Raw genomic sequence first — 13,666 nt, forward strand, 5'->3', positions numbered from 1 at the left:
TGGATGGTACCCAGGTTCTGATTAATAGCCAAATAAAAAGGAAATCTTATTTGGAATTCCATTATTGACTACATCATTTTTCTTGGCAAAAGCTGGGTAGAGAATCAATCCACCCCTGGAGAACAACTGAGCTAATTAACAGAGGTGTTTATGACAACCAAGGCAGAACTGGTTCACTTCTGCCATAGACAGCCTTGGGAATCTTAAGTAAATTTCCCATCAACCCCTAGGATGCCTGCGGGAAAATGTTCCCAGAACAGTGAAGAGGCTAAACAGAGATACCTGCAAAATCAAAAGAATTTAATTCCAATTCCGCTACTTTGTTTTAATACATTTACAAACTCTTCCCTCGGTATCCATGAGGCATTGGTTCCAGGATACCAAAATCCACAGATGCTCAAGTCCCTTATATAAAATGGTGTAATATTTGCAAATAATGTACGAACATCTAATTTAAATGGTATGAAAATACTTGTTATAACGTTTAAGGAAATGATGACAAGGAAAAAGTTTATTCATGTTTCACACAGATGCAGCCATCCTTTTTTCCCAAATATTTTCTTTTTTTTTTTGTTGAGACGGAGTCTCGCTCTGTCGCCCAGGCTGGAGTGCAGTGGCCGGATCTCAGCTCACTGCAAGCTCCGCCTCCCGGATTTACGCCATTCTCCTGCCTCAGCCTCCCGAGTAGCTGGGACTACAGGCGCCCGCCACCTCGCCCGGCTAGTTTTTTGTATTTTTTTAGTAGAGACGGGGTTTCACCGTGTTAGCCAGGATGGTCTCAATCTCCTGACCTCGTGATCCGCCCGTCTCGGCCTCCCAAAGTGCTGGGATTACAGGCTTGAGCCACCGCGCCCGGCCCTTTCCCAAATATTTTCAATCCACAATTGGATGAATCCACAGATGTGGAACCCACAGATACAGAAAACTGTGTACCGATTAGGAGAAAGAACTCTGTAAGAGGTGCTTGTTTGTAGATTCTCATACTTAATATACAAAAACAACATCCACAGAAATGAAGAGTAAATGCCAAAACACAGAACCAAGCTGGGCACTGGCTACTGTTTCCCTGAATACGACATATCCTTCCAAGTGCTTCATTCATCCTTGAGCTCCCCACAACTGGCACACTCCCCTATACTTAGGGTATCCAAGGGCCGTGACTGCCTCAGCAAGAATGAATCTGTGGCTGCTGATGCCCCCAAGGGCAGGGAACACTGAGACTAGGTCTCTACGTGGCTATAAATATCGCACATCCATGCAAGTCACAGAAAAAGGACTATAGAAAACGTGCACAATACTTAAAAATAAAAATCATTACAAATCTGCCTTGACATTGATAAATGTGCTTCTACAAAATTGTAAATCACAAGTCACTTCTTATGATACCAAAACCTCTTTTAAAAAACTTTATGCAGAGATGTTAATTGCAACATTATCTATTACAACCAAAGTAAGAAATAACCTCTTTCCTGTAGGAGATAGCTAAAACAAATAATAAGAAAAAAAATAACAAAAGAAGAACCAAACTGTCTAAGAACTAGGGACAGACTAACCATTAGAAATGTTATATTCGCTGAGCACAGTGGCTCACGCCTGTAACCCCAGCACTTTGGGAGGCCAAGGCAGATGGACCACAAGGTCAGGAGATCGAGACCATCCTGGCTTACATGGTGAAACCCCATCTCTACTAAAAATACAAAAAATTAGCCGGGCGTGGTGGCGGGCGCCTGTAGTCCTAGCTACTCAGGAGGCTGAGGCAAGAGAATAGCATGAACCTGGGAGGTGGAGCTTGCAGTGAGCCAAGATCACGCGACTGTACTCTGGCCTGGGCAACAGAGCGAGACTCCGTCTCAAAAAAAAAAAAAAGAAAAAGAAAAAAATGTTATATTCAGGGCTGGGCGTGGTGGCTCACACCTGTAATCCCAGCACTTTGGGAGGCTGAGGTGGGCAGATCACGTGAAGTCAGGAGTTCGAGACCAGCCTGACCAACATGGAGAAACCCCGTCTCTACTAAAAATACAAAATTAGCCAGGTGTGATGGCACACGCCTGTAATCCCAGCTACTCGGGAGGCTGAGGCAGGAGAAACGCTTGAACCCAGGAGGCAGAGGTTGCAGTAAGCTGAGATTGCACCATTGCACTCCAGCCTGGGCAACAAGAGCAAAACTCCATCTCAAACAAAAAAAAAATGTTATATTCAGGCCAGCATGGGGGCTCACGCCTGTAATCCCAGCACTTCGGGAGACCAAGATGGGTGGGATCACCTGAGTTCAGGAGTTCGAGGCCAGCCTGGCCAACATGGTGAAACCTAGTCTCTACTGAATATAAAAAAATTAGCTGGGTGTGGTAGCACGCGCTTGTAGTTCCAGCTATTCAGGAGGCTGAGATAGGAGAATCACTTGAATCCAGCAGGTGAAGGCTGCAGTGAGCAGAGATCAAGCTACTGCACTCCAGTCTGGGCAACAGAGAGAGACTCTGTCTCAAAAAAAAAAAAAAAAAATCTATACTCAAACTTGGTAAAAACATTGCCAAGGGCCATCTTTGGAGGAGACCCAGGAATCGGGGGAATCACAAATGCCTCTGGAAAGGCGAACCACAGGCTAAGGGGATAGATGGAAGGAAGGTTTCTTTCCCTCCTTTGTATAATCCTTTTGAACTTTTAATTAAGTTTGTACCATGTGTTGTATTCCCTATTTACAGAAAAAATAAAACAGGATGGGGGCTGGGCGCAGTGCCTCACACCTGTAATCCCAGCACTTTGGGAGGTCAAGATGGGAGGATCACGAGGTCAGGAGATCAGCCTGGCTAACACAGTGAAACCCCATCTCTACTGAAAACACAAAAACTTAGCTCAGTGTGGTGGCGGGCACCTGTAATCCCAGCTACTCAAATAGGCTGATGCAGGAGAATCGCTTGATCCCAGGAGGCAGAGGTTGCAATGAGCTGAGATTACGCCATTGCACTCCAGCCTAGGCAACAGTGCGAGATTCCATTTCAAAAAAAAAAAAAAAAAAAGGGGAAGGGGAACAAGGGATTTTTCCTTTTTCTTTTTTTTTTTCTTTTTGAGCCAGGGTCTCACTTTGTCACCGATGCTGGAGTGCAGTGGCGTGATTTGCTGTGACGAAAGCTCACTGCGGCCTCAAACTCCTAGGCTAAGGCCCACTGGCTCACATCTGTAATCCAGCAGTTTGTGAGGCTGAGGTAGGTGGATCGCTTAAGCTCAGCAGTTCCGGATTAGCCTGGGCAACATGGCAAAATCCTGTCTCTACAAAAAAAAATTTTTTTTTTTTTTTTTTGAGACGGAGTCTCGCTCTGTCGCCCCGGCTGGAGTGCAGTGGCCGGATCTCAGCTCACTGCAAGCTCCGCCTCCCGGGTTCATGCCATTCTCCTGCCTCAGCCTCCCGAGTAGCTGGGACTACAGGCACCCGCCACCTCGCCCGGCTAGTTTTTTGTATTTTTTAGTAGAGACGGGGTTTCACCATGTTAGCCAGGATGGTCTCGATCTCCTGACCTCGTGATCCGCCCGTCTCGGCCTCCCAAAGTGCTGGGATTACAGGCTTGAGCCACCGCGCCCGGCCTCTACAAAAAATTTTAAAAAATAATAAAGATAAAAATAAAAACTCTTGGGCTCAAAAGATCCCCCCACCTCAGCTTCCCGAGTAGCTAGGACTACAGGCGCGTGCCACCACACTCAACTAATTTTATTTTTTGTAGAGACAGGGTCTCTCTCTGTTGCCCAAGTTGGTCTCAAACTCCTGAATTCAAGTAATCCTCCCACCATGGCCTCCCAAAGTGCTGGGATTATAGGCATGAGATCGGCCTCCTTTTCTTTTTTCTTTCCACCATTTTTTTTTTTTTTTTTTTTTGTGGATCGCCTTCTGCTGCACTCCATCCTGGGCGATGGAGTGCAGCAGCACGATCTCGGCTCACTGCAACCTCTGCCTCCCAGATTCAAGATTCAAGCAATTCTCCTGCCTCAGCCTCCCAAGTAGCTGGGATTACAGGTGCACACTACCACGCCTGGCTACTTTTTGTATTTTTAGTAGAGACGGGGTTTTACCATGTTGGCCAGGCTGCTCTCGAACTCCTGACCTCAAATGATGTACCCACCTCGGCCTCCCAAAGTGCTGGGAGTACAGGTGTGAGCCACTGCGCCCAGCCCTTTTCTTTCCACTTTTTTCTTGAGATGGAGTTTCACTCTTGTTGCCCAGGCTGTAGTGGGATGGTGGGATCTCGGCTCACTGCAACCTCCACCTCCCAGGTTCAAGTGATTCTCCTTTCTCAGCCTCCCAAGTAGCTGGGATTACAGGTACCTGTCATCACACCCAGCTAATTTTTGTATTTTTAGTAGAGACAGGGTTTCGCTGTGTTGGTCAGGCTGGTCCAAATTCCTGACCTCAGTTGATCCGTGCACATCTGCCTCCCAAAGTGCTGGGATTATAGGCATGAGCCACCGCACCCGGCCTCTTTCCACTTTTATCTTCCACACTACTTAAATATACGTATTATCCAATAGAGCTTTTCCACCGCTATTAAAGTTTTAAAATTCTAAGTCAGGTGCGGTGGCTCATGTCTATTAATCCCAGCACTTTTTGAGAGGCTGAGGTGGGAGGATCGTTTGAGCCCAGGGGTTTGAGATCAGCCTGGACAACATAGTGAGATCCCATCTCCACAAAAAGTTAAAAAAATTAGCCAGGCATGGTGACATGCCCCTGTAGTCCCAGCTACTTGAGAGGCCAAGGTGGGAGGATAGCTTGAGCCTAGGAAGTCGAGGTCTGTAGTGAGCTGTAATCATGCCACTGCACTCCAGCATGGGTGACAGACGGAGATCCTGTCTCAAAAACAAATAAATAAGCTGGGCACAGTGTCTCATGCTTGTAATCCCAGCACTTTGGGAGGCCAAGATGGGCGGATCACCTGAGGTCGGGAGTTCAAAACCAGCCTGACCAACATGGAGAAACCCCGCCTCTACTAAAAAATACAAAATTAGCTGGGTGTGATGGCGCATGCCTGTAATCCCAGCTACTTGGGAGGCTGAGGCAGGAGAATTGCTTGAACCCAGGAGGCAGAGGGTGCCGTAAGACAAGATCACGCCACTGCACTCCAGCCTGGGCAACAGAGCGAGACTCTGTCTCAAAAAAATAAATAAATATAATTCTGTGGTTATCATTTTGGCCAGTATGTGATCATCCCTCAACTTTCTTTTGCAGAAATGTCTCTTTTCTTTTTTTGTTTTCTTTTTGCGATGGAGTCTCGCTCTGTCTCGGAGTGCAGTGGCTTGATCTCAGCTCACTGCAAGCTCCGCCTCCCGGGTTCACGCCATTCTCCTGCCTCAGCCTCCCGAGTAGCTGGGACTACAGGCACCTGCCACCACGCCCAGCTAATTTTTTTATATTTGTAGTAGTGACGGGGTTTCACTGTGTTAGCCGGGATGGTCTTAATCTCCTGACCTCGTGATCTGCCGGTCTCGGCCTCCCAAAGTGCTGGGATTACAGGCATGAGCCACTGCGCCCGGCCAGAAATGTCTCTTTTCAAGTACCTTACCTCACCTTCTAGTGCTAGGCTGCTTTAAAAGCCTTATCTTCCTGGAGAGCAGAGGCCCTGCAGGAAAAGGAGGAAACAATATTGGTGAATGCCCACAACTGAAATAGAATTATACCACACCGACCAACTCCAGAGGAAGTGGGGAATGTCACTGAGTCTCCTGCCCACACCACCAATTAGTCACCCTTCTTTGTCAAAGGTCACAGTAAGAAAATGAAACATTTTCTGTACAGTCAATCCAGAACCAAAAATTATAAATAATAAAATTAATTTCAGCGTATTTTAGACAGTGGGTTTTTTTAAAACGATTAGCTCAAAAAGGTATAACTGAGAAGCAAAACCTCAACACTGCAAAACCTCAAACTTGGCTCACTGCAACCTCCACTTGTTGGGTTCAGTCAATTTGCCTACCAAGTAGCTGGGATTACAGGTGCATGCCACCACGCCCAGCTAATTTTTTTATTTTTTTAGTAGAGAAGGGGTTTCACCATGTCGGACAGGTTGGTCTCGAACTCCTGAGCTCAGGTGATCCAACCGGCTCTGCCTCCCAAAGTGCTGGGATTTTTTTTTTTTTTTTTTTTTTTTGAGACGGAGTCTCGCGCTGTGTCACCCAGGCTGGAGTGCAGTGGTGCGATCTCGGCTCACTGCAAGCTCCGCCTCCCAGGTTCAGGCCATTCTCCTGCCTCAGCCTCCGAGTAGCTGGGACTACAGGCGCCCGCCACCACGCCCGGCTAGTTTTTTGTATTTTTAGTAGAGACGGGGTTTCACCATGTTAGCCAGGATGGTCTCGATCTCCTGACCTCGTGATCTGCCCGCCTCGGCCTCCCAAAGTGCTGGGATTACAGGCTTGAGCCACCGTGCCCGGCCCAAAGTGCTGGGATTACAGGTGTGAGCCACTGCGCCCGGCCCAAAATCTCAACACCGTTAAATGTGTCTCATGGCAAGCAAGATAAAGACATTTGGTCATAAAAGTAATTTTTTAAATATGCAGCTGATTGTTCCCAGTAGAAGCCTGCTTTTAAAACATAAATATAAATTAAGTCAACATACTGCTAAAGTTTGTTCAGATTTAATCACTCCAACACAGAACACAGACCAGCTTCACCAATCATAAACCGACACCCTCGGTTTATGATCCTCTACTAATGCATCTCATCCACCTTCCTACCCTGGATCCTGCGTAAAACCAAGAAAACGCTCAGCTATGGCCAGGCGCGGTGGCTCACACCTGTAATCCCAGCACTTTGGGAGGCCGAGGTGGGCAGATCATGAGGTCAGGAGATCAAGACCATCCTAACACGGTGAAACCCCATCTCTACTAAATATACAAAAAAAAAAAAATTAGCCAGGCATGGTGGTGGGTGCCTGTAGTCCCAGCTGCTCGGGAGCCTGAAGCAGGAGAATGGCATGAACCCGGGAGGCAGAGCTTGCAGTGAGCCAAGATTGCACCAATGCACTCCAGCCTGGGTGACTGAGCGAGACTCAAAAAAAAAAAAAGGGGGGGGGGGGGCGGAGAAAATGCTTAGCTATCAAACCTAAAAAATTGGAAAATAGAGAACCCTATTCATTAAGGCTAAATTAAGCCTTCTGGTTGGTATAATTTTGTAAGCTACTCTAAATTCCTATATATAGAAATTGCTGGCTGGGTGCGGTGGCTCACGCCTGTAATCCCAACACTTTGGGAGGCCGAGGCAGGCAGATCACAAGGTCAGGAGTTCAAGACCAGCCTGACCAACATGGTAAAACCCCGTCTTTACTAAAAATACAAAAATTAGCTGGGCGTGGTGGCACATGTCTGTAATCCTAGCTACTTGGGAGGCTGAAGCAGGAGAATCGCTTGAACCCGGGAGGTGGAGGTTGCAGTGAGCCAAGATCGCGCCAGTGTACTCCAGCCTGGGCGAAAGAGCGAGACTCCATCTCAAAAAAAAAAAAAAAAAAAAAAAGTAGCTGGCTGGGCAAGGTGGCTCACGCCTGTAATCCCAGCACTTTGGAAGGCCGAGGCAGGCGGATCACCTGAGGTCAGGAGTTTGAGACCAGCTTGACCAACATGGAGAAACCCTGTCTCTACTAAAAATACAAAATTAGCCAGGCGTGGTGATGCATATCTGTAATCCCAGCTACTCGGGAGGCTGAGACAGGAGAATTGCTTGAACCTGGGAGGCGAAGGTTGTGGTGAACCAATATCGCACCATTGCACGCCAATCTGGGCAACAAGAGCGAAACTCCATCCTAAAAAAAAAAAAGAAAAGCCAGGGCCGGGCGCGGTGGCTCAAGCCTGTAATCCCAGCACTTTGGGAGGCCGAGACGGGCGGATCACGAGGTCAGGAGATCGAGACCATCCTGGCTAACATGGTGAAACCCCGTCTCTATTAAGAAATACAAAAAACTAGCCGGGCGAGGTGGCGGGCGTCTGTAGTCCCAGCTACTCGGGAGGCTGAGGCCAGAGAATGGCGTGAACCCGGGAGGCGGAGCTTGCAGTGAGCTGAGATCCGGCCACTGCACTCCAGCCCGGACGACAGAGCGAGACTCCGTCTCAAAAAAAAAGAAAAGCCAGACGCGGTGGCTCACACCTTTAATCCTGGCACTTTGGGAGGCCGAGGCGGGCAGATCACAAGGTCAGGAGATTGAGACCATCCTGGTTAACACGGTGAAACCCCATCTCTACTAAAAATACAAAAAAATTAGTCGGGCGTGGTGGCGGGCGCCTGTAGTCCCAGCTACTTGGGAGGTTGAGGCAGGAAAATGGCATGAACCCGGGAAGCGGAGCTTACAGTGAGCTGAGATCGCGCCACTGCACTCCATCCAGCCTGGGCGACAGAGCACGCTTGTAATCCCAGCACTTTCGGAGGCTGAGGAAGGCAGATCACTTGAGCTCAGAAGTTCAACCCCATCTCTACAAAAAATACAAAAATTAGGGCGGGGAGCAGTGGCTCATGCCTGTAATCCTAGCATTTTGGGAGGCCGAGGAGAGTGGATCACCTGAGGTCAAGAGTTTGAAACCAGCCTGGCCAACATGGCGAAACCCCCTCTCTACTAAAAATACAAAAATTAGCCAGGCGTGGTGGTACATGCCTGTAATCCCACTTGGGAGGCTGAGGCAGGCGAATCACTTGAACCCAGGGGGCAGAGGTTGCAGTGAGCCGAGATCACACCACTGAACTCCAGCCTGGGCGACAGAGCAAGACTCCGTATCAAAAAAAAAAAAAAAGAAAGAAAAGAAATCAAGTACGCTCTCATCTGCCTCCACAAGCATGAACACACATTGACTCTCATGGGTTAAGATGCCTGCTATGCCCAAGAGGAAATGCAATACCCCAGGTTCAAGTAGGAGATAAAGTTGGGTTTTCTTTAATTTTTATTTCTTGAGACCGAGTTTCGCTCTTGTCATTCAGGCTTTCGGCTCACTGCAACCTCCGCCTGCCGGGTTCAAGCGATTCTCCTGTCTCAGCCTCCCAAGTAGCTGCGATTACAGGAGCCCACCACCATGCCTGGCTAATTTTTATATTTTTTAGTAGAGATGGGGTTTCAACATGTTGGCCAGGCTGGTCCTGAACGCCTTACCTCAGGTAATCCACCTGCCTCGGACTCCCAAAGTGCTGGGATTACAGGCATGAGCCACCACGCCCGGCCTGGAGATAAAGTTTTTTGTTTTTTGTTTTTGAGACAAGGAGTCTCGCTCTGTCACCCAGGCCGGAGTGCAGAGGCGCAATCTCAGCTCGCTGCAAGTTCCACCTGCCGGGTTCACGCCATTCTCAGCCTCAGCCTCCCGAGTAGCTGGGACTACAGGCGCCCACCACTACACCTGGCTAATTTTTTTATTTTTAGTAGGGACGGGGTTTCACTGTGTTAGCCAATATGGTCTCCATCTCCTGACCCTGTGATCTGCCCACCTCAGCCTCCCAAAGTGCTGGGATTACAGGCGTGAGCCACCGCACCCAGCGATAAAGTTTTTAATGATCAAATGCCAGGCCTCCTTTCCCATGAATCGACTGCAGTCTAAGTGGTCCCTCCAAATCCCACCATCCTCAACAGTAACCAGACACAAGCAACTCTGTGGGCCACTATACCAGGTAGTCAAGAAGGAATTTAAATCCTTGGTTATGCTTGGTCTTCTGGCCCAGGCATTCCAGAACGTAGCTCCTCCCCTATCAGGGCAGGACATCCCCTCTGTACTATCTTTTCAGTCTCTCCTTTCTGATGGCCCCTTCTCCCTCCCCATCTCTCCCCTGTTGGCTGACTTAACTGCCAGAGGTCCTGGCCCCCTCCCTCTCCCTGACACTCCACCAGCAATATCTTTCTAAACACAAGTCTGGGTCACACCACTCTACTAATTAAAAGGCTCCCTAGACTCCTGCACCCCGCATACAAAGTTGGAACTCCTGTAAACAAGGCAGGCCCAGAGCTCCCACCTGCCAAGCTGGAGGACTCCCAAGCACTATTTTAGGTGCTCATGTACATGAGGTTCCCTGTGTCCAGGCCTTGATGTCCCCCACTAATTCCTGCTGGCCCTGAAAGCCACAGCTCAGGAATTCCCTCTCCACTCAGGCTACTATGCGAGCACGCTTAGTGGGCAGACACTATTAATCATGGGTTCCCCGGTCCCCACTGCCCCCTAAACTGAATTCCTTAAGGGCAGAAGCAGACTCTTTTACATGGGTTCCTACGATCTACCACAGAATTTGGCAGGTAGTGAATCAAAATACTTGTTAAAATGAATAAATGCTTTTGCCAAATCAATTTTTAAGAACAGTGACGATTTGCACTGTGCTTCTTTTACCAAAGGCACACATCAACACAAGTTTTTATATCCCATAGGATCTTTACATGATGGATCCAACTCCCTACTGAATCTGATTTCTCCAAAATACAGCTCCTCAGCCTCTTTGAAGCACACAGGCCATGAGCTCTTCTTCCTTAGTTCACAGCCAAAAAAAAACGCACAGAAGTTCAACTAAACTTCTCCATACTCAAACTATGGATTTTTATGCCTCCAAAATGTAGTAAGGTGAAATTCTTTTTTAGAACAGGAACATTCCAAAATGTCTCTGAACACTAAGCATAGAACCTGGTAAAATTACAATACCCGATCTAGACCAGACTTTCCAAAACACCTGAAAGCACATCCAACTCTTTATCTGGAATTATGTCCTATAAACACCACCCTCCCTTCACGAAGTCTGGCTTCTATGCCAGGAGTCACTTCTACTCGCTTATTTAGGGAAGCAGCAGGATGGAATCTTAAGTTAGAACTCTGCGCTACGAAGGTGCTGTCCCAGGCTCTTGCCCCAATCAGTCAAAACTTCATCGTCACCATTAAAACTAATTCTGAAGTAACTCGATTTACAAAAATAATAACTTTTCAAGTTATAGAGATTAAAGGATGCATTTTAAGTTACCAGATGAGTCTGTTGGAAATTAACTTGGAATTTATGGCAAAAAGATTCCAAGTCGAGATGACATTTGCTATGGAGACACTATCCAAATACACTCCCAGGAGAACCTGGTCTGCCAAATACAAAATGAAAAGGTAGTAAGTAAGTAGGCTTCCAAAGGAGCTCAAGTAAGGGTGAGGGAACCCACCAAGGCTCTGAGCAGCTCTGACCGAGCAGTGGTGGCAGCGGTGCCCTTCCCTGCCTCTGGCGGGGCTCGACGCCCACAGTCGGAATCCGGCCCAAATGGGCCACAACCCCTATTGGAAGCCCGGGAGGCGGCCCGCAGGCGGCTCACGACCGCGGCCAAAGCGCAGGCTCCGCGTTCCTGGGAGCGCGGGCCGAGCTAAGGCCTGGCCCACCGCCGCGGCGCGCGGCCCGGGCCTTGCAGCCGAACGCTCCGAGCCTTTGCCTGCGGGACCGAGCGCAAAGGGGCGGCTCCGCCTCCTCACCCACAAGGACGTCCGCGGCCGTGTCCCCGCCCCGGGCCGAACAGCGCGCAGCAGCAGGTGTTCCGCGGAAGGCTCAGCCAGCAGCAGGGATGGGGGCCCGAGCAGTCAGGCACAGCGGCTTGGGGCGGGCAGTGCACTCACCCAGCGCCGGCGGAAGGACCGCGGCAGGTGTTCGCTCCTCCCGGCCCCAGGACGCCGCCACCGCCGCTCCCCGGGGACTCGGCGCAAAGCTGCCGCCTCTGCCGCCGCTGCCGCCGCTGCCGCCTCCAAGCCTAAGGAGCGAAAGCCCCGCGCCGCGCTGCAGCCTCCGCGCGAGCACGTACCGGGCGGTGAGAGGGCGCTGAGCGCGAGGGCGGGGCGCACGGCCGGAGCCTAGCAACCGCCTGACACGCGAGTGTTCCAGCCAATCCAGCGGCCAGCTCCGCGCACCGCCCGCTTTTGCCTGCGTCGGCCGCGCCGCAGCGCGCCGCACCCGCGCGCAAGCCCCGCCCCGGCCCGCACCTCTCTGTTCATTGGCTAACCACGCCCCCACCCTAAAAGTCACGCCCCATCATGGAAGCCTCTCCCCCGCGGCCAGGCAAGTCCGTTCCAGGACACACCCCAGCGGCCGGTCCCGGTGGTCTGGAGCCTTCAGGACCAGGAGTATGGGGGAGGGGTGCCCCGCCCAACCTCAGGCCTTTAGCCCTCTAAGACTAGTCAAGGGATAGTTAGGACTGCGAACTGGCCCGGCAACTGGCCACCCGTCGACTGCGTTCAGCGCTCCTAATTTCCTTCGAATGCAAATCAAGGGGTATTTCTAAGCCATGAGAACAATCAGGAAGCGTTCTCTCAGTTCTCTCAATTGCAAAAGATGAAAGCCTTGCTGCCCGGCCCTTACACGGATGGGAGACTGAGGCCAGGGATAGGAGGGGCGGGAAGCTAGCTCACCTCCTAGAGCCTCGCCCACAGCAGGCTGGGGAGTCGGAAAGCGCCTCAGGCCTAACCCTCGTCCCCTCCCCCTGCCTGGAACGCTGGAATCCGACGCCTGCTCTCCTGCCCAAAATAGCTCTAACCCGCAGGCGCTGGTCACTCACTCCTAGTGGCCGGCATTCTTTGGGTGGGGGAAGAAATAAGAGACGGGGGTTGCTGCCTGGAACATTCAAGGGGAGGGTCCTAATGTAGCTTTCGCTCTCCCCAGGACTTACCTGCAGCCCCCCACCCCCAAAACCCCAGACTTTACAGTTACTGAACCTGACAGTTACCGGATGGGTCTGGGAATGAGACCTGTGGTGGACTCTGCTTCTTCTCATCCCCACACCATGGGCAGGATGGGTCCATTACCTCCTTGGCCTGTGGCCAGCCTGGAATTCCAGGCCTGCACTCTTGACAGCAAGCACATACTGAACACAGAACTGGCTGCCACCAGCCATGGGCTCCTCCCTAGATCCCAGAGAGCTCTGGGGCTCCCTTGCTTTCGCTCCATCCTCAGGAGTGTCTGGAAGAAGAAAGTTACAGAGAGAAGAAAGGAATGCCCCATCTCCCAAAAACATACCTTTTTGCAATTCTCTATACTTCAGTGTCTAGGCTCCAAACCTCATTCACAGAGACAAGAAAAGGAAGGGGCTAGGTGCTGTGCTCCTGCCTGTAGTCCCAGCACTATGGGAGGCCGAGGCAGGTGAATGGATAGCTTATGCTCGGGAGTTCAAGACCAGCCTGGGCAACGTGGCGAAACCCCGCCTCTACAAAAAATACAAAAAAAAAAAAGAAAAAGAAAAAAAAAGGAATTTGACCAGCCGCGGTGGCTCACACGTGTAATGCCAGCACTTTGGGAGGCCAAGGCGGGTGGATCACCTGAGGTCAGGAGTTTGAAACCAGCCTGACTAACAAGGTGAAACCCCGTCCCTATCTCTACTAAAAATACAAAAATTAGCCAGGCATGGTGGCAGACGCCTGTAGTCCCAGCTACTCAGGAGGCTGAGACAGGAGAGTCGCTTAAACCGGGAGGCAGACGTTGTAGTGAGCCGAGATCTTGCCACTGAACTTCACCTGGGCAACAGAGCAAGGCTCTGTCTCAAAAAATTAAAATTAAAAATTAAATTAGTCAAGTGGGGTGGCACATGATCTGTGCTCCCAGCTACCTGGGAGGCTGAGGTGGGAGGATTGCTTGAGCTCAGGAGGTTGAGGCTGCAGTGAGCGGGTGTTCACACCACTGCACTCCAGCCTTTGCAATAGAGGGAGACCCTGTCTCCAAAAAAAGTCGGGG

At 50.3% G+C, this 13,666-nt stretch overlaps 1 protein-coding gene across 8 annotated transcripts in view; it reads right to left on the reverse strand.

Annotated features, from left to right (window-relative positions):
* Positions 1-13,093, reverse strand: part of DAG1 (dystroglycan 1) — a 500,879-nt gene extending 487,786 nt beyond the window's left edge. For 2 of the 8 annotated variants that reach the window (XM_003894419.4, XM_009200764.3), the window contains exon 1: positions 11,566-11,881. The gene's annotated coding sequence lies outside the window, so the exon portion shown is untranslated. Of the gene's footprint in view, positions 1-5,548; positions 5,982-10,939; positions 11,882-12,665 lie in introns of those variants that run through there. The other 6 variants (XM_009200765.4, XM_021934396.2, XM_021934395.2 and 3 more) reach the window with 5 other exon arrangements.
* Positions 13,094-13,666: the final 573 nt, after the last annotated feature.

Source organism: Papio anubis, chromosome 2 (assembly GCF_008728515.1).
Source record: "Papio anubis isolate 15944 chromosome 2, Panubis1.0, whole genome shotgun sequence".
Lineage (NCBI taxonomy): Eukaryota > Metazoa > Chordata > Mammalia > Primates > Cercopithecidae > Papio > Papio anubis.